Genomic DNA, 27,415 nt, shown 5'->3' with positions numbered 1-27,415 from the left:
CTGTCCTGTTTGTGTCTTCTCCCTCTCTTTGGCAATTTCCCTTCATGATATATATTATACCTATATCAGTGTATTGATTTGCAGAATACCTCTGCTGTTTGGAGATGCATAGTCTTGATTTGCTGCTCACAGCCATGATGACAACTGGGATTTTATCACGACACCTGTTTGAAACTTAGACCTTCCTTGAAAACTAGAGGAGAAATATGCTATTATCAGAGCCAAATTTTTTCTGGTCAAATGACTATCATTAATATGTACGAGGCAGAACGTGACAGATCATCTAGGATCCATTTTTCAGTAGTAGAAGCTAGTTACACTGATCTTACAATTGAGCCAAGAGATTCCTATAGAGAGTATATTTGGTTGTTTTTCACTGGACACTCTCTGTAAGAAACCCTAATACTTGATATTAAAGTAATGCTTCATAAGATCTGCTGTACTGGATAATAAATAACAGGAAAATTCTGGTGCTCCTCCGAGGAGGGAGTTTATTAAGAGAACTATTTGGAGAGATATTGCACCTGTAGTGAGAATTGTGGTTTTGGGCATAGTGACTACCTGCTGCTGCTGCTGCTTGTCCCATACCCTTCCCTCTTGCTATCTGTTCTTCACTCTGTGAGTGCCATTCAATTTGCCTTCCTAGAGGAAGAGATCAGCTTAGTTAAAGGTAGTCTATTACTCCGATTTTGTGACCAGTTTTTCATAGGTTATAATTTTGTGAAATTTAAAAGCATGTGGAAGAAAATTTTGCAAGTCATTTCTCTGCCTCAGGCTGACTATTTTTTATTTATGGAAAAATACATTGTTTCATTTGCGTTCAAAACCAGATTATAAGCATTCCTGGAAATCACTGTTTTTTCCCTTGCTTTGTGATATGAAATTTGGTAAAAAAGTGGATAACATGTGCATTGAGGCTGTTTCTATATTTTCCTCTGCAGTAAATAACCCTCATATTCAGTGCAATGTCCGTTCTGTACTCTATATGCAGCAGGAAGTCTATAGAAAAAAATGAGTTGTAAACAAGTAATTAATGACTATGTACACAAAAGGCTTGCAAACTAAAGTTGCACAAGCTACTTCCAATCTGTCATTTCTTATCATCTCAACAACTGTTTTTGTGCCATCTGTAGTGTGATAGCATGGTTTCTGGGGAAGTCTGCACATATTTTTAACATGCACTTGATAACTACAAAGATTTATATGATATCTACAATATGAAATTGGTAGATTTCTCATTCCTTTTGAAATCTGGCTATCACTTACCCAAACCCTAGAGAAGGAATTCATATCACCTACTTTTAAACATTTGCACTGTAAATATTTCTATCTATATCTGAGCTAGTCACTATACGCTCCTTTTATAGTTGTTCATCGATACAGACAGGGATTCACTTTTAGATACATTTTATCTGCTTTAGATGCCTATTTTGATACAAGATGAATTATGTTCAGGAAGTGCATATTTTTTCTCTGTTAACTTGAAATGAAGTTTAGAATGACTAGCTCAGGCATAGAAGTCTTCAGTGTATACAGCTACACTTGATACAGAGTCCACTACAGGAAACCACAAAAGGAAATTTCTGGTCTGTCTTTACACTTAATAATCTCATTGCATAGATCTGCCTTGGAACAAGTTTTGTCTTTTTTGAGTATAAGGCAAATGCTTCCTTCTGTGATTTAATCTAGAATCATACAATTACTTATGCATCCAATTGCTATTATTAGCTTCAATGTCTCTCCCCTTTTTATGTTTGCTGCTGATTGTGGAAGGAGGTAGTAAGCATTCATTTACTAATTGTCTCTTATTAATAGCCAATCCTATTAGGGAAGGAAAACAATCATTTCACTTCCTTGGTTTGTTCATTTTCATTTCCTCCTCATTAACACATTGCCCTTGTCACTCAAGGAAGACCTCTATACAGAGTTAGAAGCAGAGAACTCAAGACTGTTCTTGTTTTGTGTAAATCTCTTTACATTGCCAGATGCACTCGTAGATGTAAAAGGTTTGGCAAGGATGAGATGATTTGTTTTCTAGGATGCTTATCCTAAGAAAGCAAAGAGTCTGGAGTATAAAGCAGCCACAAACTCTACTGTTCTCATTTGAAACTGCACTTCCGAAACTGCTTAGCACTTCCGAACAGTTTAGTGTCTATTGTCTTTCAAAATCAGCTACCCCCTCCCCCTCTTCTGTATATAGTAGCAAATTTTGTATAGCTTTTTAGGAGCCATATCTTTAAGATCTTGAAATCTATTATGGAACCTGAGTCATATTAGAGTGAAGGGGAAAATATAGTACTTTGAAACTGCAGTTCAGTTTCTTTGAAATCCCAAGCTATTCAGGTTTTAATCCTGGTTAAATATTAGGGGAAAAAAATATATTCATATTACAAATATCATAATGGCTACAGATCTCCATTTGAAAGGACTGTATTAGCCCAGAGAGCTATTACTGGGTGACTGATAATCAGTCATGGAGTAACACTCATGCAGGTAGAATTCCAGTTTGAGAGGGGTTTGTGCACCTGAGGAGGCACTGACAATCACAGTCTTTTTGGGAAGTCTTGTTAGAGGTCATTTGGGGATTAATTGCAGTTTGCAGTCATGTAACAAGTCTCTTTTTTCGTAGTAGTCACATTTTGCTGCACCCTCTTAGAGGCGAGTAACAAGAAAGTTCTTTCTCACATTTTACACAGCACTGCTGCAACAGAGACACTGTTCCTGCCATGTGACAAGATGACCTATGTAAATAGAGGACAATTGCTAAGAAGAGGAACTTAGACATTTCAGAGGCAGGGAGGGAAGGACAATTTTGCATGTCCAGACATCTTTCTGTAGAAAGGAAAGGATATATAGAGAAGTGCTGACCAGCTGGATTCATTTGCTAGACGGTCACTAGAGCTTCACTCAGGAAGTGGGTCAACAACATTAAAGGCCAAATACTTTCACTAAATACCTCTTGCCTCTGTGAAACTTTTCAGTTTGAAAAGAACAACTTTTGCAATGAAGTACATTTTATAGATAGTGTTATATTCTGTTCTACATTTTACTGGAGTTTCAGTGGCAGGCCAATAAATGTACAAGTAATAACAAGCATGATAACTATGATGGAATTTTTTTTTTTTTCCATTAAATGATAGACATACACCTTGGCATTGAAGAGATTTTAGTATACATTCCAATAAGGGGTGGATTCCTCTGAGAGGAAAGGGGCTAATCAGGTTAAAGGGGTTGATTTAATACTACATTGCAAATCAATAAATTGAAGTCAAGAGATTCACACAAAACATATTCATGAAGATTTTTTTATATACATCTAGATGCCACAAGCTCCCTCCACATTTGCACAACATAATTGGAACTGGGACTTATTTAGCACTATTCAAGTTCTTTTAATGGAGCTGATTATTATTTTATCCTAAGACTTGTTCAGCACAGTAGGGAGGTCTAACATAGCATGAGCTAAGACCATTAAGGTTCCATGGCTAAGATACTCATTTTAGGCCTTATGTAATATTCTAATGCAATATTTATCAGAATCTACAGTGAAGGCAAAAAATATATGCCCGAGGAGTTTATTTACTATTCATTTTACAGATTCTCTTAGAAATATAATAAAGACAGGAATAATTTGTTCATCTTTTTCTTTTAAAGGAGGAATTTTTATTATTACTTTATGAGAACTGTCAAGTATGCGTATATATCTGTTATACAGAAAACCTACTACAGCCACATTCCTAATATACAGGCCCAGACCATGGGTGGTGAAACAAGAAGAAACAGTAAAAATATAATTCCTCTCAAATACGTGGTCTTTCACAGAAATCTAAGGGATTCTGATTTCTAGTGCACATTAACTCTTCCTGCTTCTTGATCTGAGCTTCATTCTGTGGGACCAAGCAGACAAATATTCTTTGGTCCTCATTCTGCTGGAAATACATACTGAAGTCACAGAAGATGATCCCCCTCCCTACATTTAAAGCCCTAGAAGAGGCTCCAAAGACTTCCAGTGTTCTTGGGGCAGTGAGGTTGATTGCCTAACTGTAAGGGCTATAACATTTAATACTGTAACAAGAAACTTAAAGGGATGCATTTTATGAGGTGTCCAGTGATTTTAACTGTCTCTAAACTCAATGGGAACAGAAGTGAGTCGGCACACAATTGGATTATTATCCCGAGATAAACTTTTCTGTGCTTCAGTATCTCATATGAGTAGAAAGTCCATAAATAAAATGCAAAGAAGTGAATTTAATCTAATAATAACAATGCATAGCAATGAGAAATGTTCCACAGTAAAAGAAATGAGATTCTTAGGGAAATGGATTGAGAAACGCACCTCATTTGAGTTAGCCGCACAGCCCCCATTAACAAAGCAACAAGCACAGCACGAATACCATAAATAGCTGAATGAGGTACAAATGTCCTTTTCTAATTCTGTGAACCTATTTCAATCTCCTGCGTTGGTTGAAAAAAACCATTTGTATATCAACACAGTAGAAATTCAGCACTATACCTTCAGAAAAAAAATCTGAGTAGTGTAATTTACCAATAAAAGAACATCTGTGTCCAGTGAAACATTACTTATATTATTACTGAAACTTCCTTGGTAAAATTTTGCATCCATTGTCATCTGTGTGTACACAATGACTTTCAGTTAACCACATAAAATCATGCTTCTCCAGTGGGTAGTTTTAGAAGCCTTTACTTCATTGAGCCGTTTGGTTTCTCGTGCTCTGTTTTCTTTCTTTCTTTTCTTTTTAGTTTCCAGGAATTACTCTACATTATGGGTGAAGATACCTGCTGCTTCTCTTGAAATTAAAGTAACTTCTTTGTTAAACAATACATAAAATTTCTTTTCAAGCCTTTTTTCCATAATTATTCTCAATTTGTAACACAGGAGTGTTTGACCTACAGCCTGGGTGCTGTATACAGACCCCAGGACAATTTGTTTCATTCTGTTTGTGGTATTGTATGACTGCCTCTCAGCTCACATTTTTGGGTCCTGTATTCAACATGATAGCTGGTACATGTTTGATCACAGGGTGACAGAGGATGTGGCATCCCTAATGCTGGTCACATTCTTTCTCATGAACTTCTACAATTTTTGCTATTCAACTTTAGGAACTTCATCCAACTCAGGCAAGAAGCAGGAAAAACTAATATGTGTGTAAGTCAGATACATAGTGTACATACTGAACACCTAGTCTTGTGGTAGAGTGGGAGAGCAATGCTCAGACTCTCTTTCTCACGGAAATGGACGTCTGCAGGTGCGACCGCAGAGACTCTTTTAATTTCTTTAGTCTGTTTATAAAGCAGAAGGTCCAGTTTTGTTGAACTATTTCTCATTCAGGAAAATAAGATGATAACATCCTGCTTCTCTGTGGTTCTTTCTGGCTTTCACTTTTTCCAGGCCTCACAACATTTAGCTCTTCTCTAAAGCTGTTTCATCATGTGATCTTTCACTTTCAGTCTGCTTGTTTTATTAAGTTATTTGCTGAAAAAGGAAAGCCTGAAAAAAAGAAAACAAAAGTTCAGGAACAGAATGGGAAATGCTATACAGACTTTTTTTTCTGTCTTACATTGCATTACTTCAAGTGGTCATTTTTTTGTCTCAGTTATGATTTCTGAATGCTTGCAATAATCACAACTTCCTTTCTAGACATTCTAATCCATGTTGTTAAAGTTGCTTCACTTCTGCTTTCTGAACTCTTTCCTAGAGCATGTCCTTTCTGCTGCCTTTCCTTCCATAATTCTACAATTAAAATGTGTTCTTGAAATTGTACTGGCTCCATCATGGTAAAATTTTTTGTCATGCAGTCATTGTCTGTTCTTCATAGCTTCCTCTTTCTTTATTGCATTTTTCACTGCACTTTATTGTAATCGATCAGTACTGCTGTCTTTCCCCATCCTATTCTATCACTTTAAGCCATTTTTCCTTCTCACAAGTCAACTGTATAAAACATCATTTGTCTTAGCTATCTCTTACCAAAAAAACATTTCCAGTATTTCACTGGAAATTATTCCCCATGTCAGGGCATTTTCTTTTGCAATCTTTCTCTTTTCTCACTCAAGAAACCCTCACTACATACATCCAAGGCCTATATGAGGGAAACTTTATGAGAATAAGGTCAATCATACATTCTTGGATTTCATATTCTTATAAACTGAAGATGACTTTTTGCAATTTTCAGAATAATTAGTTCATAATTTTAGGTCTTGTAAGAAAAAAAAGTCCCATGTTTCTTTGTATGGCTTGTAAGTTTTAGTTCTCTGAAATAAATTATGTTCCGCACAATGAAAGTACAATGCTTTTAAAACAGGACTCTGAGCCACAATGCTTTCATAAAGAGGGAAGGGAAGGGAAGGGAAGGGAAGGGAAGGGAAGGGAAGGGAAGGGAAGGGAAGGGAAGGGAAGGGAAGGGAAGGGAAGGGAAGGGAAGGGAAGGAAGGGAAGGGAAGGGAAGGGAAGGGAAGGGAAGGGAAGGGAAGGGAAGGGAAGGGAAGGGAAGGGAAGGGAAGGGAAGGGAAGGGAAGGGAAGGGAAGGGAAGGGAAGGGAAGGGAAGGGAAGGGAAGGGAAGGGAAGGGAAGGGAAGGGAAGGGAAGGGAAGGGAAAGGATGCAAAAAAACCCCTCCATTTACTCACCACCAACCAACCGATGCCCAGGCAGCCCCTGAGCAATGGCAACCCTGCCAACATCCATCCCCTCCCTCTCCCCCAGTTTTATTGCTGAGCATGACATAATGTGGTATGGGATATCCCTTTGGTCAGTTGGGGTCAGCTGTCCCGAATGTGTCCCCTCCCAACTTCTTGTGCACCCCCAACCTACTTGCTGTCGGGGCAGAGTTAGAAAGAAAAGGCCTTGACTCTGTGCAAGCACTGCTTGGCAATAACTAAAACATTGGTGTGTTATCAACACTGTTTTCATCACAGACCCAAAACACAGCACCATACAAGCTACTATGAAGAAATTTAACTCTATCCTAGCCAAAAACAGTACAAAGAATTAGTAATTCCATTATAATATCTAGATTTTTTTTGGCTCATGACAATCAAGAAGGTTTGCTTTAGGGCTGAGACAAGAATGTAGATTTATGTATAATCTTAGACATAAGTTTATTTTCTATCACACAGAGAAAAAAAAATAACTTCCAATTTCAGTGCATAGATTAAAAGAAGACACAAACTAGGGAGCTATTACACCTGGAGTTGCATGGAAAATTTCCATCATTAATAAACATATAAATACAGCTCCAAGTTTGCCAAATAACTAAGCAATAGATTGTGATCTGGAAACTGACAGGCACATTGGAAGTGATTAAGGAAAGAAGCAGAACTCCTGTAAAGGATACTTGAGAACACCCTTGCTATCTTCAGCTTTTATGTCTCTCAGCATGGAGTCAGTGCCTGTGGGATCGCTGGAAGGCATTGTTTACTGGGCAATTTCTGCAGGTAGTGAAAGGGAAGCATCCCTCAGACTCTTCCATCTGCATAGCCTGAGCAAGCTGTGGTTTTGCTTTATCAAAAGCTATGTGCTCAGAGGATGATTCCATAAAGTGAGCAAGGATCCTGTAAATCTGTCATATACAGGAGAATTCACAAGTCAAATGGAACACATAATTGCATTTTCTGGTTCTGACATTATTTGAATAATGTTCTAGAGCCACAATGTAGTACAGAAGAAAGCTGACAAGTATTAAATGATGGGAAAGCATACCGTGGGATGGAGGGACATTTTTTTTTTTTTTGAGGAAGAATAAGTGTGTGGTTTTCTGCAGTTTGACCGTAGCTGATTTACAAAAAAAGAGATGACCACTGCACCACTCTTCAGGCAGCCACAAGAAAGATGTGGAAGACAGGTTTTCTGAGATGTGAGTCAGCTCTATCCCTGGTATCACTTGCAGCTGCTATGAATTGCACTTCTACTGTGTGTCTTTGACTCTATAAAACATGGAGAGTTATTCTGCATGCCACTGCCTAGATTTGAGCAGCCATCAATATAGAGGAAGGAAAGCAAGAGGGAGAGTCTGTTACGGTGCAGCTATTCTTAGCCAGAGTTACCCTTTCCTTGGGAATTATCTGTTTTGAATGTTGAGAGATAGTATAGCTATAAATGATGCAAAACCAATTGTTCACTTGAAAATCTGGTCCACTGATGTATTTAATGTTATAAAAATTGCTAATTATACCATACAGCAAAAGAATACAGCACATCCAATAAAACAACAGTTCATAATATTTAACAACACCTAGTTGTAAGTATACTGTCCTGGTTTCAGCTGGGATAGAGTTAATTTTCTTCTTGGTAGCCGGTATGGGGCTGTGTTTTGGGTTTAGAATGAGAACAATGTCGATGATACACTGATGTTTTGGTTCTTGCTAAGTAGTGCTAAGTAGTTGCTAAGTGGCGCTCACACTGGTCAAGGACCTTTCAGCTTCCCATGCTCTGCAGGGTGCACAAGAAGCTGGGAGGGAGCACAGCCAGGACAGCTGACCCAGACTGGCCAAAGGGCTATTCCATACCACATGACATCATGCTCAGTATATAAGCGAGGGGAGTTGGCAGGGGGAGGGGCAACGATCGCTGCTTGGGGGACGTGCTGGGCATTGGTTGATGGGTGGTGAGCAATTGTACAATGTATCGCTGGCTTTGTGTTACTACTGTACTATTATTACTTGTTTTTATTATTACTATTATTGTTATTATTACTATTACTACTGTTCTATTTTTATTTTACTTTAGTTATTAAACTGTTCTTATCTCAACCCACGAGTTTTCCCCTTTTGCCCTTCCGATTCTCTCCCCCACCCCACCGGTGGGGGAGTGAGTGAACATGGGGCTTAGTTGCTAGCTGGGGTTGAACCATGACATATACTTACTATCATCAAGTAAGTATACTTACTCTCATCAGGTACAGTCTAATTGTAGCCCCTTTGGATTATTTGGAATTAATTTTTCACCTGCAATTTGTAATATAAAGACTGTTGCAGAAGTTATTGGTCTAGTTATCCTCATATTTGCTTTAATGCCAAGTAATAACTTAAAAAACAGCCTGAGCATCACTGTGTTGCATCACAAGCATGACCCAAAATTAAAAAAAACATCCTAAGGATATTGTGTGTACAGGTATATTCACTCTGGGAATTATTCATATGGTTTGTTTTTCCTTTTTTATTATCACAACTTTGGGATGCTGAGGCCTGGCTACAGAAATGTTGAGAAATACATGCTCAGTTTTTAGGAGAGAATGGTGTGTCCATGTGGCCAGCTAAGATGGTTGGTAGAGGTTTTTATTTCCTTCTTGGAAGAACATAGGATTATTAATTTTTAATCTCCATACTAGAATTTTGTAAGAAATGTACATTAAATTGCAATGTTTATTACAAGAATTTCTGAAGAATCTACAAAACTGGATTGTGACGTCATATAATTAAGTTTCCATATTTAGTCTCCCAGCTTTGGAAAGAGGAACTAAAGCAAACACATATGGGATGATGAGACTGACTGAACAGCATGAAAAGGTTTTGAAAGAATGCTGAAGAAAAAAATTATCCAAGCAGCTAACTGCAAAATTGATTAATGTGCAACATGAACAAAACAGATTTATAAACAGATCAAGTCAATCTAAAATAATATATTTTCTTGGTATGACATTTGTTTTCCAGAAAAAGGATCTTTAGATGCTTTTGATAGAATAGAATAGAACAGAACAGAATAGTTCAGTTAGAAGGGACTTACAACAGCCATCTAGTCCAAGTGCCTGACCACTTCAGGGCTGACCAAAAATTGAAGGATGTTATTAAGATCATTGTCCAAATGCCTCTTAAACACTGACAGATATGGGGCATTGACTGCCTCTCCAGGAAACCTGTTCCAGTGTTTGATCATCCTCTTGGTAAAGAAATGTTTCTTAATGTCAAGTCTGAACCTCCCCTGATGCAGCTTTGACATTTAAAAAAAAGAAGAAAAATTTGGAGATTTTTAATGAAGCTGAAGAAGATGGTGCTTAGTGTAAGAGTTAGAAGGTGAAGAACTTGACCAAAGGGAGACTCAACACTAATGAAAGAAGAATTATTGTACTGGAGGAACAGGACAGGTGAAGTTACTTAAGCATGAATTTGATTCTGCACTTTTACTGAATTTTCTTTATTGATTGGAAACAAAAAGGAATAGTATGTTAATGAGATGCCCTGATGACACAAAGACACCATCACCACAGAGCGAGATTGAAACAAGTGGTATAGTAGAGAGTAATGTCCATGAAAGATGATTGTTTATATCTTGTCTATCTATTATTTGGATAATGCAGAATTTATTCATTTATCCTTTCCCTGCCTAGAATGCAGAACTTGTTTATGTATATTGCCAGTTACATTGTCAAGTTGAACGACCAATGTGGGCATGAAATAGGCAGTTGAGATTCTGGAGTGCATTAGGCAAGGTATTTTCATCTAATTTTAATGCCATTTTACAAAGCGTAGGATATTTTTATCCGTAATAATTTGTAAGAATTTGTTCAAAGGTTGTCATCATGAAGTCAGTCCACAATGCATCTACAGAAGGGCTATTACAGTGAACAAAAAAGGGAAGACTCTAACTTACTGAATAGAACAAGAGAGTGTGGCAAACCATAGACTGAGAGAATGTATGACTTCTTTCTGAAAGTATATCACAAAAGTCAATATCAGATAAAAGAAAAATGATGTGAGCCCAAATGATAAAGCTAAAGGGCAAACTTAAACAAAATAAAAACAGAGTTTAAAATGGATGTGATTTAATTTAGATTGAAAATCAGGAGATTTCTAACCATTGAAAGACTGAAACACTAGAATATATTCCAATAAGAATATTAGGAGAAAACCCAATAAATATTTTTTTAAGATGGAAGTATTAAAGTTAAGAAAGTTATGTAATCACCTATACTGGCAAGCCATTTGACTAGATGGCTCAGGAGATTCCTCCTTCTTCTATGTTTTACTCAGATTTCTGACCTTCTCATATCCCTCCTGTGTCCTCCTGTGCTATATCAAGGATTGCCACCAGTCAAGTACCACCCATAGGGCCCATCATGTCCTGCAGTTACATATGCCACACTTCTGAACCATTAAAAAGCTACAAGGTCACATTAGACCTGGAATCTGTTCACAGTCACCAAGGTCTTCTACCTTTTTCCACTTTGAAATGTCAGAATATGTTAGTTTACTTCCCTAAGGGAAAACAAAGTTACAAGTATTAAATAAATAAATGAAAATAAAATTAAATTAAAAAAATTAAGAGGTACATAAAATCTATCTGAGGTGGCATTCATTTTGTAACATACTTGTGTAAATAAAAGCATGTACTGGTCTAATCTTACTCTTTTTTTCTGTTTTTATACTTCTATTCCTCCTAACAGCCACTGTAATCCTCAAAAAAACTTTTTAACCGTGTTTACATATTGGCTAAGGAAAAATAGAAAAAAGCAAGCATAAATAATTTCTTCATGGAAACTGATTTGTCTCTGTAATTTGTGTGGACAGAATTTACGCAGATATATTTGATGTCAAAACAAAGTTTGAATTTTGATTCACAGTGCTGTTTAACGTGTTTAGTTCTGTGTATACCAATAAGTTAAAATAAGTACTCAAAATGATTATTTTTTAAAACGCTAGAATCTCATTCATAGAAATTTGTATCTGACTTTTGCAGCAGTGTAGAAAACAAACAAGAACCCAATGCAATATGCAGCAGTTCTGAAAGGAAGGAAATTATTATTATCCCTCTTTTAGAGATGAGATGTGGCATGGAGAAGTGAAATGATTTGCAAGAGGTCACACTACAGTCTGGTGGAGATGCAACTTTGGGTTTCTGACTGCTGTTAACACAAATAAAAATTACTCTGATAATGCAAGCTCATTGCCAGTATGAAGAAAGTTGGTTAATAATGAATCATAAAACCATCACTCAGTCAAGCGTTGCTGGAAATCACTGATAGTGGATTTGCAAGTTAATATTTAGGACCATTGTCAGAAGCATTAGTTTTTCACTTTGTAGCAAAAAGAGATGGAGTACCATTGTTCTTTTCACATTTAATCTTTAACAGATGACAGACCTTAGAATGAAGGAAAAATAGATAAAAATTAATAATAATATTTTAAATAAAAGCCATAAGATGAATGTGATTAGCCTGACTTAACATCTAAGGACTGAAATTTAATTCTGAAAGTCAAACACTTTGAACCTTTCCTTTGATGTTTTATGGCAAAATCTTTGACAGTTTTGTACATTAAGTAAGCATTCACCTGCCTTTAAGCAGGTGGATGTTGTCAAAAACTTCTCTCTGTTCATTTCCTGTTTATTTCTTATATGATTGTTTCTAAATACTGTACAGAACTAAGATCTAAGTAGAGGAAGACTAGTAACTGATCTGATTCTGAAGGAATGGAAATAAAACAGGATTTACCCAGTAAATGATTTGTTGTAAATTATTTGCTGAGCTATTCAACGTCTTCTAAGTGATGTGTAGGCATTTCTTAATAGTTCACAATGTAATTATGGGATTAATGAATTTTGTAGTCAGTGTCAAGCCATTCGATAGCAAAAAGAAAATTCGGAAGGCTGGAGCCCTGAAAATAAGCTTCATGTTAAACTGCTGTTATAAAACTAAATGCTTAAGTCCTCTGAATTTTAAAACCATTTTGCAAGCCATGCATTATATTGCTTAAATTCTTTGCAAGATTAAGTAGTAAATCTTTTTTCAGATATCCTATCTTCCATGTGGATATTGTTCTTTTGAATTTCTGTTGAAATTCAAATTTGAAAACAAATGCCCGAGATACATCTTATCTGTTTGCCATACTTCACTATTCTTAGATTTCAAAAAGATTCAAAAGATAGGTGGTGAAATATTACATAGCTAGGTACCCTTTCAGTGAAGCTCTTGTAATGTAAATTTGACCTCGGATTTATCCTGAATCCACATAATGAAAGCCAGAGGTTCTGTGCAAGAGAATAATGAAAAGTAAAGAAAGTGAATATAATCCAGATACAGTTCATAATGTAATTGCACCAAGGCAAATGTCTTGCCATGATGTGAATTTATAACTCCAAATCAAGTGAAGGTCATTTTTAAGTTCTAGACATTCCCTAAAAATACTGTAACCTCTACGGATCATTTAGTTAAACATACATAATTTTGTCACTTCTTCTTTTATTCAATCATATTTTTAGTTTTAGCTAAATACTACATGAAACATTCCCTACCAACATTTTTATTAGTCTTATTTGACTTTTAGTTTCTTAACAAACTTGGAGACTACAAAAAATTAATTTAACTTTATTCAGGAAGCAGCTATGTATAATCAATTTTTTATTATGTATTCCCCTTTCCATCATTGTACTTTAAAAAAAAAGAGAAAATATGCTATTCATAGTCTTTTTATATATTCGTGTCTTCTCTGTACATATGCGTGTGTACATATGTGCATGTGTTACTAAAAGATTAGATGTTTTGCTTTTTGGTAAGAAAACACTAATCCTCATATAAAGGCAAGTCATATTAGTACAATCTATATCCATATATAAAACAAACAATTACGTAGTAGTGTTTTCTAAAATAAATTGGGTAACAGTCATTACATTTATTATTATTTATTACTGTTACTACTACTGTTATTTTCCAGTGCAAAAGATACCCTTCACAGAATGATGACGTTATGTGAAACTGATTCAGGTGGTATTTGCACAGGTCACATATTGGGTTATAAGTGGAATGCTACTTATTTCATGAATAAACACAAATAGAGGAGGAAGTTTTCGTTATGGGTTAACCACAGAGAAGTTTGAAATACTAGGTGATTTCTTGAAATGCAAAGTATAATTCACAAAGAGATGTACTTTATGTTATATTACTGGAGAAATACAGCTACAGTCTGTGCTATCATCCAATGGGACTACACAACAGAAAGTTTAGTACTGAAAAAAGGCAGCTTGAGAGCAGGTAACATTAGATTATTTAGTTATAACAATGCATTTGCAATATGCTTTGAAGTATAGCTGTACTAGAGTTTGAGTTCAAAAAGAAAGAAACAAAAAAGGCAGTAGTAATGGACAGAGCTGAAGAATTTCAGCCCATAAAATTTTATCTGATAGTTAACATTTCATTATCAAAATAAGCCAAGATTTTTGTTGTCAGTTTAATTGGAAAGTTTTGATCACAGAAATATATATTTTTTTGAATTCTATTGTTCTGGAATAAAAAAAAAATGTTTTATAATATATTAATTTTATATTTTTGAAAATAAATGAACAATGAAATAATTTAATTTCTGAAAAATCTACTCAGACACTCAGAAGGATAATTGGCAGAATTCAGGTGTTTTTAGTTCATTTTAACTTCACCTGAAACAAAACATATTTCAGGTTTTTCAAATGTTCATAGACCAAAAACCTACCAAATAAACTGTCTTCCCTCAGCTTCACACAGGAGTCTGCATCAGTGTTCAGTTCCAATAATGGTGTATTAGTAATTTCACTAGCTGTTGCTAAATGGCCTGAGGATTGAAATGACGAATGTGAAAAGTCCTAGCAGAGTTCATTTTTTAATTATGGAATTTGCCTGCTCCAGAAAGTGTGTTTTCTTTTTCCACTTTACATACATTATGCTGCTGTGTGAATGTTCATAATTTGTCAAGGGTACTCTCTGAGATGTGTATACAGTTGCTATACCAATTGCCATCTGAGAAAGGCTGTTATTAGGTTATTATATAAGCATTTTTGTAACAGACTGGTTTTTGATATTGTCTTGTGTGTCTTTTTTGATGGAAGGGAGGCTAAACTTGTTTTTAAACAAGACAGCTGTCCCAAAAGAGACAACAAATGTCTAAACCCTTGAAAATAATGTGTGACCTGTGCAGACATATTGTTAAAAAAAGTACAGATATTTGTCTTGTGAAAAATTTCAGCTTTTTTAGACTAAAACAAGGCTAGCATGTATCTGAGATTTTATATAAATTTGGAAAAGTATAAATCCATATGCTTTCTAAGAAGAGACACTTTATTACAGCAAAGAAAAATGTGTTGAGCTACACTGTAGTGATTAGACCATTTTTCAAATACCGTTATTGTTTGCGATAACATTTACAGGTCACACACACAAGTTTTCAGATCCCATTGGAATCAGGCCTGTGCAATGGAACTTATCCCCCTAAATTCAGGAGATTGATGGAAATTATTAACTTTGGCAAATTCTTTTAAACTTTTCTAAATCTCTTCGCTTTGCTCCACCTTTCAAAATGCAATACTATTGCATATATATAACACTATATAAACTGAAAAAAAAAATAGAATAGAATAGAATAGGATAGAATAGAATAGAATAGAATAGAATAGAATAGAATAGAATAGAATAGAATAGAATAGAATAGAATAGAATAATGGTGTAATGCTTCTGCTTTCACTGAAGTTTCTTTATAAAACTGATGCCTCCTTTAAAGTATGCATGTCTCAAGAAGACTTTACTGCTTTTCCATGTTAGAACCAGTCTGCAGGATGGTGCATCATGAAAAGATTAATTATTTCTCAGCTGCCCTTTTTCGCAGTTCTTCTTATTACATGTTATTGAAAAAGCTCAAAACTTATATTTCTGTATATTAGGATGAAATTATTTGGATCAAAATGTATCTTTTGTCATTGCTGAAACAGCTCATATCTACAGAGAATGGTAATCCCATATATTATATACCACTCACTCCAAGCTATTCCTTGTGTAATCCTCACTGCCTGTCTCTTCTGTATTACCTCTTGAACATCAGTTCCAGTAAACAAAGTATCTGCTCAGTAGAGCTGATTATACTTCATATGTTTCTCAGGGCAACATGAAGTTTGCTCAAACTCTGTTTCTCTTTTGTTAGCTTTGCTCTTTGAGTCAAGAGAAAGATTAGTAGGTGTGTCAGAAGCAGGGACCACTTACCTAAAACACTAAATTAGCTTCTTCACACCCACCTTGAAACTCTGTATCTACTTTCAGCATTAGGAATTCGAAAGTCAGGGCGATGAATCTTGGTGCTTAACTTTTTGGCACTGCAGTATCAAGTGTCACAAAATCTGAAATTCATTGTTGGATTTAGACCATGACCTTTAGAAAATCAAGTGTTCTTACAGTCCCTGCTGCTGAGTACATGAGTGTAAGCTCACTGATGAAAATGTGGTTGCCTGTAGTTCAGGGTAAAACTTGACCTCTAGTTTTAAAGCGACAAGCCTGATGCTCAGTTCCAAAATGCTCCTATGAGACTGCTGGAATTATTATCTTGTTAGCTTTAACAACAGGCAAATTGACTGCTTCCAAAAAATCAAAAATAGCTTTTTGTCTAATGAACTAGAGTAGGAAAATACCAGATATTTTATAAGCAGAGAATAAAATTAATTCATAGCTATCCATCTGAGAAATGCGATTTATATTAAAGCAAACCAAACCAAAGTATTCCATTAATATACAAAATACCTGCCAGCACTGAAAATTAATCATTAAATGATGAAAGTAATGAAGATTTTTGAAGCAATGTAGGGCATGACAGAATCCAAAATACTGAAGCATTAAAATCTATTTTGAAGGTTGCTCTCCTATTTATTGTTATTCTTCAAAAAAATTGAGGTAAATATGCTCCTGATATTTAGTACCTGTATTTTATGTTACCTTAGTTTGATGATTGAATCTATAACAGGTTTTGACTTTGGAAAATTACCTGGCATGTTTGCTAATTATAAGGAGTATAAACACTAACATTTATCGTTTCAGACAACAGACGGTGCATGAGCGTACAAAACCTGTAATGCACTAAGGCTTTGAAGGCTAACAACAATCAGCACGTATTTAATTTGTGTGGGATTATTCTTATCTAGCTGCAGACATTGCAATGTGGGCATCTCTGTCTGATATCTACACTATTCTTTTTTTTTTTTATTTTTTTACAGTCAGATGTAATTTTTTTTTTTAGTTCAATTCAATCAATGTATTTTAGATGTCTGTTTTAAATAATACATGCTCTAGAGGTGCTTATTCCCCCCCCCCCCCCCCCCCCCCAAGCTGTAAAAGTATCCTGGAGTATTAGCTCAGGTGTCAAAATCCATGAACAATCTATGAATTCCTAAGAACACTTATTTTAGGTAAGCAAATACACAGACTCATTTAAAGAAATCTTTGTTTCCCTTTCCTCCCTCTCTCTTTTCCCCCAAGGAAGAAGCTGATGAAATGAATATTGCTGAAGTTTATTACACATTGGCCAGTAATACCACTTTGGACAGTGCTATGAGATTTCCAGATATCTGAAAGACCAGTGCCCAGAAATCCCAGACAATTAAGTATACCATGTGCACACAGCAATTCTTTATTATATTTACAAACTGACAAATCCTAGCCAAACCATACTGACATGGTAATCATTCTGTGTATTCACAGTGAAATCAATGCATCTGGGACACGCTAGAATTAATGTCTTTGCACAGTTGAATTGCCCATGCACAGTAGGTCCCTCTGAAGTATTAGGCTTCTACAACATTTGCAAAGATATATAGTCAGTTTGGGTTTCATGAAAGAGTTCAGTGGGATTTGGTCCTTCATGGACAACAGTCAATGTCTTTTCTTTGCCTTTTGAAAGTATGTTTTATTATGCGCTTTACTCCAGATGTTGACACCCACATGTATATACTTTTCTTCCAAGTTTTTCCCAGTATGAGTCAGAATTTGATGATGACAAAGATAAGAACCAGTCTGCAAGGAAAAAAAAATTGTTGCAGCAAGCAGAATTTATGCTTTAATCAGCATCTCCTTCATCTGCTGTGATTCACATGTTTCATTTCTGCAAAGTGCAAAGCAGTTTCTCTGAAAAAGGAAATGACTGTTTTTCACTAGCTGAAAAACAAGTGGAGAAGCATTGCTGAAAAGTGTCCCTCCTTTTCCCTGGCTATTTCATGACACCAGAGAAACAAAGCAAAATAGAAGAAAAGAGTAAAAGAAACACTTACAAACTTCCCATCTTTCCTTTCAATAACAACAATTCTGTGTAGCCCTAGCTCTGCTCCATGGATGATTCTCTGTGAATTGCACTGCTGTGTTATCTTAAAATGTGCTCAAGGGAGCTAGTTGGAAACAAAGTCTTCTGTCTGACATATGAGTTAAAGCAAGAACAGAAGACTCAGATAACCTGTTTTTTCCACATATTCAGTTAGTTTAAAGATTAATCAAATGAGACAAAGTGTGTTTGTTTATATAGAGTTGGGTTTTTTTTTTCAGGCCCTGCATAAAAGCAGAATTTGCAACTGGTACAAATTCACCAAGTCTGAACAAAGTATTGAGAATAAGAAAACATTAAGACCATTTCTCAATAATGATGACATTATTCACAAATATAAAACAAGTTTGGAAGTGTTCTGACTTTCTTTTTCTACTACTTGCATACAGGTAAAATGTTTTCTATAATAAGTAATACCCTGTTAGCACGTATCCACTAGGTCCAATTTGGTTTAGCAGATCTGGGTCCGTTGTAGACAATGGTAAATTGAACATACAAGGAATGAAGAAATATAATCTATGTGAGAAATTATACCTTTTTTTCAAACAACTTGAAATCCGCTTTGAAAAAACTCGACTAGAAATTATGCTTTTTTGGATTGACTTGGGAAGATGGCAGTATGACGAATTAGTATGTAGAAGATAATGAGGCTTTCTGCAATGCTATTTTAAGTGATAAAGTCCTGGCTTATTAACCCAGAATTGTAGATGGGCTCACTCTTGCCTTTAGAGTGTTGAAGTTGAGGGAGGGAGAAGGAGGAGTCAATGAAGCTTAATAGGTATAAATCCAAAAAGATTAAAAGATAGTAAAATAATGATGGTATCTAACCGCTACAGTTAATAATAATGACACTAATAATAACTCATGCATCTCTTAAAGTGAAAAAAGCTATATGTGGCATGAAGCTTTTCTTTGTAACTGTCAGCTAAATAGATTAAGACAGGTATTGAGCCAAGCATTGTTTGATCTTTCATAATTTCCATCCAAATGAAGAATTCTACATCCAGGAGAACTGTGTAGGAACTAGGGTTAAGTTTGAAAGAGAATTTCGAAGTCAGATTACAAATTAATAAATCCTTTATTTCTCAAATCTAACTGTGGAATAATAGTCTTTCCTATGACAACAGTCTCCAATGAGAATTCCTTGTTAATATGAAAAATAATACCGAATGGTAGGAAACTGAGTCAATATTTTACTGAAGTGGGCCAAAGCTGAGTTGTTGTCCAACTGGAATATACTGAGTTCAAGGAAATAGAAAAGAAATGGGATGGCTGAATATTGCTGTCCTTCCTTTACATGAAGTACTCCTTCAAAGGTAGACTTCAGAGTATGTTATATGTAAGGCAACAGCCAAAAACACTTGCCCAAATGCTGGATTTCACTTTTTATGTATATTTTCATCCTTAGGAACATTGAAAGCACCCTACTGTGGCACTGATCTCTCATGAAGCTGATTGAGACATTCAGCCATACTGATGCATCAGAGGAGGGCAATATTCCATGCTATACCCAAGAAACAGTATTGGTTGGAGAGGGGGGATTAATATACAAAAAGCAAAGGGAAAACGTGGTTTAAGTTCTCTTCAGATGGTTAATTTAAACCCTGAGGCAGGATGCCGGATATTAACACTGGCAAAATGAAAATCAGCTCAAAGAAATTTTGATAAGCACCTAAAAGTCCACCTGTCTCACTTGTATTTTATCTAAATGGCAGCACTTCAAACAAATCATTTAGAAATGCTAGCTCCTTTTCAGATTTCCTGAGCAACAGCACTTATGTGAAGGTCAGAAACACAATTTTAAACTATCCTAACTGCAAGTATTACCAAAGTACAGAAGTATCAAGAAACTTCCCTCCATTTACTTCTGTGTTATATTAACCCACAGGGGCACAATAAAAACTTATACCACAGTTTTCTGTCCAATTTACTTTTAACCAGAACCAGGGAAAGGAAAGATAAGCTATGATTTCCCCTTTTTTCTCAACATAACAGTGTAATTTGTGATACGGTGATCTGGAGATGGTGGAAAAAGACTCTTCAAGATTTAGCTTGGGGTGAAGGATTCTCTCAGTAGGTGGGCTGTAGGAGACATATACAAAGCACTTCCTTGGAGGCATAGTATAACTTAGGATGTGAAGCACTACTGAGATTCAGTACAGCCTTATGACCCATAGAATAACTCAGGAAAGGCATTGTAATGCTAATTGTCTTTCACAGCAGTTTGTTTTTGGTGGTCTCAAAGGTACCTTTGAGCTAATCAGCCCCTTCACTCTTCTGATGCATCTGTTGGATCATTCATGCCTGTTAGAGGTGCAGCACTAAATCTCACATTTATACTTACAAGGTCAACAGAATTGTTATCATGCAGTCAGTTCATTAAACACTTGTAAAATCTACTTCAGAATATAATTCAAGTTAATTTCACTAAATACAAAAGACTGGAGGATTGTGGCATAAAGAGACAGGAAAGATGGTATTATAAAAAATAATGCTCTGTCATACTGTGGGACAAAGCTGCTTACAATTGCATCTGTCTATCAGCTGTGGGTTATGGCCTCTAAAAATGCAGAGGTCAAATTAAGGATAAAGGTACAGTTATATAAATGCATTACTAGTTAAAAAATACATTGCAAATATTTTAAAATCTGATGCAGTTTCTTGAAGTCAGAAAAAGCAGCTTATGAATTTCTGTATGTTTATCTACATTTATCTGACACCCCTGAAATGTTTTCTCATATCACAAAACACCTCTAAGTACAGTAGTGAAACAAATCTTCAGACCTTCTTCTTCTGTTTAAAATCACTGTCATCCATAATGTCCATTCTTAAGAACTTCACAGTTAAAAATTTTAGGAAGTTATGGAAAGTTAAATTTTGGGGGGAACTTGAAATAAATCCACTCACAATGTAATTTCTATTTAATATTAATAAACTGGGGGAAAACAGTCAATTCTTTTGAAAAGATCAAATTGCCTTTGATATATTTTAAACAGATTTCTAAATGGATTGAACTGAGGTAAACGTCTCCTTTCTGAGCCAAACCTTCAGTTGATTTGGCTTAGTGAAGGAGATTAACTTAGTTTCACTCACAAAATAACTTAATCTTAGAATCTTTCTAAAGGACTATTCATTTTACATTCTCTAAGAATTATATTTATAACCGAGAGCTGTTTTAAGAATCATTCTTTGCTACTTGCAGACTCAGTACAGCTTACGAGCATTATCTAATTAAAAGCTCACAATTCCCTTGTGAGAGGTAAGCAGTAGTATTCCAATTTTACAGATGCAGAGAGTGAGTACAAAAACCTTTGCTTTTGCCCAAGGCCACTCTGATTCAGTCAAAAAATCAGATGAATATTCAGAAGTTTCTGATTTCTGACCATAAGTTTTTCTTCATTCTAATAACATGCTGACCTACATGAAAAAAACTCTATTTTTTTTAATAAAAACTGTTAATTTCTTTCACCTTACTGCTTATAGGTGTTATTTTCATTTCCCAGGATGTTCATAGGAAGCTCATCAATTATATGACTAGTGTACACATTTCGTCACCCACAGTTTTAAATTTCATTTTATTGTGAGTCGTCTTCATCTTCAGTAGGGAGGGAAAAGTTAGATTTTACTAACTGAGCACATTGGAACAAACAAAGATTAAATACTCTGAATTGTACATTACCAGTAGTCCACTCAGTCTGACACACTACTTATGCTTCACTGTGAGATTGGTACCCCACACACTACATGTCTGAAATTCTGCATAGAATGGATGTCAGGAAAAAGAGAAAATACAAAAAAACAGGGAGTAACTATAGCACATGCATCCTTCTAGGGTTTGCTACTAGCAAACTTGAAAATAAGAAAAAGTGACAGTTCATGAGAAAAGCAGTCCTGGCTCTGTTTACAAACTTCTTGGAAAACCAAAAATACTAGGAAGCTGGAAAGATATTCTTTAAGAGGCTTCCTAGTTCCATTTTGCAAGTTGGATACTTTTGAGTAGCTTGAATAAGACTCAAAGAAACATTCAGTCTTTTATATAGGTTAATAATAAAAGGATCTAAGCCAAAATCTTTATATCTAGGTCCTGTCTGGCAAGACAAACCTACACAATTTTCGTCTGACCAAAACTTGTTGAAGTATGAGCGTCATTTGATTTCACTCTAGAAGAAACAGCCTATTCAAAAAAAGGGAAACGAAAAAGCTAAAGCAAGTGTGTCTCCAGACCAGGAACTATCTTATACCTGCAGATGGCATTGTTGATCTTTCACAGTTTTGCAGATTGCCTGAGTAACTCAATATGAAAATGCACACACACACACACACAAAAAAAAAACTGGGCAAAGGTACTAATACATAGATTAAAATAAAGATCTACAAAAACAGTGATAATGGCTAGGAAAAAAAAATGCACTGAAAATCTGATTGGCATGTTAGTTAATTAAAATTAACAAGAAGGAAGAGCTTAAGGTCACATTAGGGATTACTTTCTGTGACAACTTTTCCAGAGTATTTCACTGTGGGAGGAGGTTAACACCCAATTTATTCATAGTCAAATAATTGTATTTAATCTATTGATGACATGAACTAATGAAGGACAGGGTGACACAGCAAACTGATGAACAGATAAATCAAGTAAATGCATGAGGCTCAACTTTAAAGGCTTATAGAGCTTTTACGGCACTGTATACCTGCTCAGTGAGTACAGTGGCAAACACACAGTTTACTCTAGCCCACTAGTATTTTGGCTAGGTCTGGCCTTGATTACTCTATTCTTACAGGTCTAGGGTGACAGAAATGTTGGATCTCATGAAAAAGTTTAAAATCTGTTATATTCCACTTTTAACAGTAATGTGTTTTATTTAATCTTTAAAATCCTGACCGCATCCAGCTGTTGACTATTTTACAGTCAGGTTCACTTTTTTACACTATACAGGGTATTTATAAACTTCTAACAAATCAGAACTGCAGTTGTTATTGAACATAGTTGTAAATGACTGCCTGTCAAGAGAAAAGAGATGCTATAAAATATCTGTCATGCTGAAAGCACCTGCTCCAGATTTTACTAAAACCTTCAAGGTTAGTAAATTGTGCTTTTTTTATAACACTCTGAATTTAAATATTAAATGTTTTCATTGTAGCAACTGTTGAAAAGGAAATTATTTATTTCCCTGTCTGACAGAAGAAACAAGTTCCTGATGTGGATCTGCTCCGAGAAGTGTTGGCATATTATGATTCAGGATTTCCTGATTTTCCATTTTTTATCCTGGAGCAACTCCCACTGCTTTCTATAAGAGAGAGACAATTTCATGCCTCAAAAATATTTTTGTGGTCTATGTTTCAAAAATTTGTATTATACCCACACTGGTATTGAGAAAGTGGTTCATCATATACAGTTGAGATCTTTAAACTATACCATTAATCAGATATAAGACTAAAACCAAGAATAAATAGAATTTCATTAGACAGTACCCTACAGGAATATAATTTAGAAATAGTAAATTTTGAAGTGATAATAATTGAATTTTGAGAGATAATTTTCCAGAAGAGTAATTTGAAGAGTAAATTTTGAAGGGCAATCAGCCATCAAAATTCTTTGAAAGTCCCATTATTCTTATAGCTGTTGGCATACACTACAGAACTTGCTAGGTTTTACTTTCTAGGTGAAAAGGAGAAAATGACAAGTTTACAGAGAATAAAATTTGCCTGAATTAACTTAACAGTTGAAGATAAATTTTCTGATGGTCCAGTAATTTTAACAGATAGGTAGACGCTGAAGATGTAGACTAGTGCTGTTGAAACTCCCTGCATTAGGTCTATTCCTGAATAGTGCAGCTCTCATTCTTTTCATCTGATCATAGAATCATAGAATAGTTTGGGTTGGAAAGGACCTCCAAAGTTCATCTAGTCCAACCCCCCTGCAATGACTAGGGACACCTTCAACTAGATCAGGTTGCTCAAAGCCCCATCCATCCTGACCTTGAATGTTTCCAGGGATGGGGCATCTACCATCTCTCTGGGCAACGTTCCAGTGTTTCACCACCCTCGTTGTAAAAAATTTCTTCCTTATACATAGTATAAATCTACCCTCTTTTAGTTGAAAACCATTACCACATATCCTATCCCAACAGTCCTTGCTAAAAAGTTTGTCCCCATCTTTCTTATAGGCCCCCTTTAAGTGCTGAAAGGCCACAATAAGGTCTCCTCGCAGCCTTCTCTTGTCCAGGCTGAGCAATCCCAACTCTCTCAGCCTTTCCTCATAGGAGAGGTGAACTATCCCTCTGATCATTTTCCTGGTCCTCTTCTGGACCCTCTCCAATGGTCCATGTCTTTCCTGTACTGAGAACTCCAGAGCTGGATGCAGTACTCCAGGTGGGGTGTCACCAGAGCAGAGGAGACAGGCAGAAAAGCATCCCTTGGCATGCTTTTTATGCAGCCCAGGATACAGTTGGCTTTCTGGGCTGTGAGCACACATTGCTGGCTCATGTCCAATTTTTTGTCCACCAGTGCCCCCAAGTCCTTCTCTGCAGGGCTGCTCTTAATCCCTTCATCCCCCAGCCTGTATTGATACTGGGGGTTGCCCCAACTCAGGTGCAGAACCTTGCAGCACCAGAAGAATTCTTTGTGAGAAGTGAGGCAGAGATGCTATGCTGGAAATCTCATTGGTACATAGTTTTTTTTTGTTGGGGCGGTCTTATAGAACCTTTTTGGATAGAAATCACCGTAAAAATAGAATGAAGAAACTCACCAGATTGTCCAGGCTCTGCTAGTTGCCAGGTAATGATAGCCCCTTGGCTGCCACTAGCAGGCTGCCACTAGCCAAAGGGTGGTTACGTGCAATTTGTCTTTTAACTGGTCTTTATTCTCTGTTTTATACATGGTTATAGCACTAAAATAAATCAGGCTAATGAAGTGAATCATGTTTCAGGTACATTTTGAGAGGCTTTAGGCATTTAAATCAACAGTCTTGTTGGCTCACAGGTGAAAACTTAGAGCACGTGTTTAATTGCAGGATGTAAACTGAAGAATACTGGTCTGGTAATCCCCATTGCACAATTTCTAGGAGACGGCATTGGGAGAAAAGGTTAGACTTCCACATATACCTTGAGATGACACAGTCACTCTTAAAAGAATCTGGAAAGGCTTTAGCTGAACAACTTTATACAATTTGAAACGCACATTAAAAATTCAGTGCAGTGCTTTGTAAATTCACTTTTGAAGTGTAGTGACAAAAGGGAGAGAATGAAGAAATTAGAGCAGTTTAGATCATTTTATTTTTGTCACTTCAGTTAAAACAACAGCATATCTGCTGTGACTTTGGACATGAAAAAATCTAAGTGCTGTATTGCTCAGCTGTGCAGGGAAGAAGTAGATCTCTCATTTGAGAAACAGATACTGTAATTTAAGAACGTATGATGTCATTACCAAGGAAAGCAAGCAAAAAACTGCATAGTACAGAGGCTACTGCTGGAACAGAGCGTGTATTGCTAGAATTTTATTCTAAACTGAAGGTCCATAAGTGAGCAGATTTTCTTAATGTTTCTTCAGTGTAGATTTAGGTTCGTAATCTGCCATTTTTGTAATCAAATAATATGAACATATGCACCACTTTTCAATTAACCATCTGAGTATAGTCTACTGCTTGTGTAGCTCAGCGAGTGTGTCACCCTGTACTGCCCAGATGTATTGATGTCCACTGTAAGTCTCTTTTAAAAGACAAGTCCAAATAGGAAATTCCCACTGTTCCACTTAATGCTGTATCTCTTTAGTGTTAACAGGACTTTGCTTTGTCCTAAAAGACTGTGAATGATAGATTGTCTTGCAAATAAGAAACAGAAGAGAACAGGACTGGCAAGGAGGAATTAGAAATCCAGTTTCAGAACTATATCTAAGAAAGCTTCAGCAGTGTAATTTTGAATGTCCTATTATTCACGATTTACATTTCTGTGTAGATCTTTCCAAGTATCTCAGGCTTTCTGCAGTGCCAGTCCACACAGTCTCAAAAACACTGATGGTTCTCAGGGATATAAACTGTTTATGGCTGATTTCAAATACTTTCTTGAATGTATTATATATTCTGGAGAAAGCAGGTACTGAACTTGTTTGTCTGATGCCTTCACATTTGTGACATGTGACATTTAATAACCTGACTGTGGTTCATCCTATCAAATGTGCAGCAAACCATGACATAACATCAAAACATGTAACTGAAATTTTAAATATGTTCTTTGCTGGTTACGAGCTGGGCACAGGTATTGAATCCCCAATAGAGTTGACAGTAATACTTCTTTGTAGTCACTGCAGTACTTTTATGAATACTTTGTTTGCATTATTTTAAAAATTAGATGTGTTCTGTAGAATTGGTATCTCTTGTCTCCCAAGGCAGCATACAACAGCAGTGTCAATATTTGCTAAGATTTCTTTTTAATATCCTGAATTATATGGAACTGCTGAAACAAATTATGAATTTTAAAGCAAAAATAGTCTGCTGGCCAGTCTATATGGGAAACAGTGACAGCCCTATGTCAATGGCTATTTTGCAGTACTACTTATTCTGAGCAAAATATAGCCAGGAAAGTTAAAAACAAAACAAAACAAAACAAAACAAAACCAAACCAAAACCAGCAACAGTCAGTTCAGAAAGAATTTACCTAACTTTATGAGACAAATAAATAATTAATTATCCAAAAATAATTGATTGGATATACTCTGACCACTGTGGAGAATCTTCTGCATGTTCTAAACCTTGCAACTGGCTGATTTTTTTTTTTTTTTTTTTTAATGAAACATCAGATATAAGCTACTGGCACAAGATTTCAGGACTTAAAAACTATGGGTCTGAATTGGTAGAAAGATTCTTGTATTCAGAACATTCTGAAGTTATATATTTGGAAATTGCAGTCGTCCTCCCTGCTGCCCGGAGGAGAGAAAATGATTTTGTAAAACTTAATCTTTCCTTTTTAATTCCTTTGCCTCCTACTGTTGCATAAATATTTTCCAGAGTTTTGGACTTAAATCTATCTTTAAGAAAAGAGTACACAGTATTCTTTTTACCTGATGACAATGACCTCATAAAACCTTTTCCATAGTTATGTCAGGATACCTCAGAGGAATGATATATGAATTTAAATATCACTACATCACAGATTTCATTTCCAGATGAAAAAAACCTGCTGTTTGCAAGACTTCTTTTAAGCTCTACTTCCCATAAAGTAGTCTGTTGTCTAGTCTAAATCACTCCTTCATTCCATACAAATTCCCTAGTGACACCCCTGATCTCTAGAGAAAGTGCATAATGTTTTTGAAAAGATTTATCCCATCTCTGCTCATGCCTGATATGAATATTCAATGTTATTTTCTCCTATAATGAG

This window comes from Nipponia nippon, unplaced genomic scaffold, assembly GCF_047370975.1.
Source record: "Nipponia nippon isolate SJK-2023a ecotype South Korea unplaced genomic scaffold, ASM4737097v1 scaffold_2, whole genome shotgun sequence".
NCBI classification, from domain to species: domain Eukaryota; kingdom Metazoa; phylum Chordata; class Aves; order Pelecaniformes; family Threskiornithidae; genus Nipponia; species Nipponia nippon.
This window is presented reverse-complemented; position numbering follows the sequence as displayed.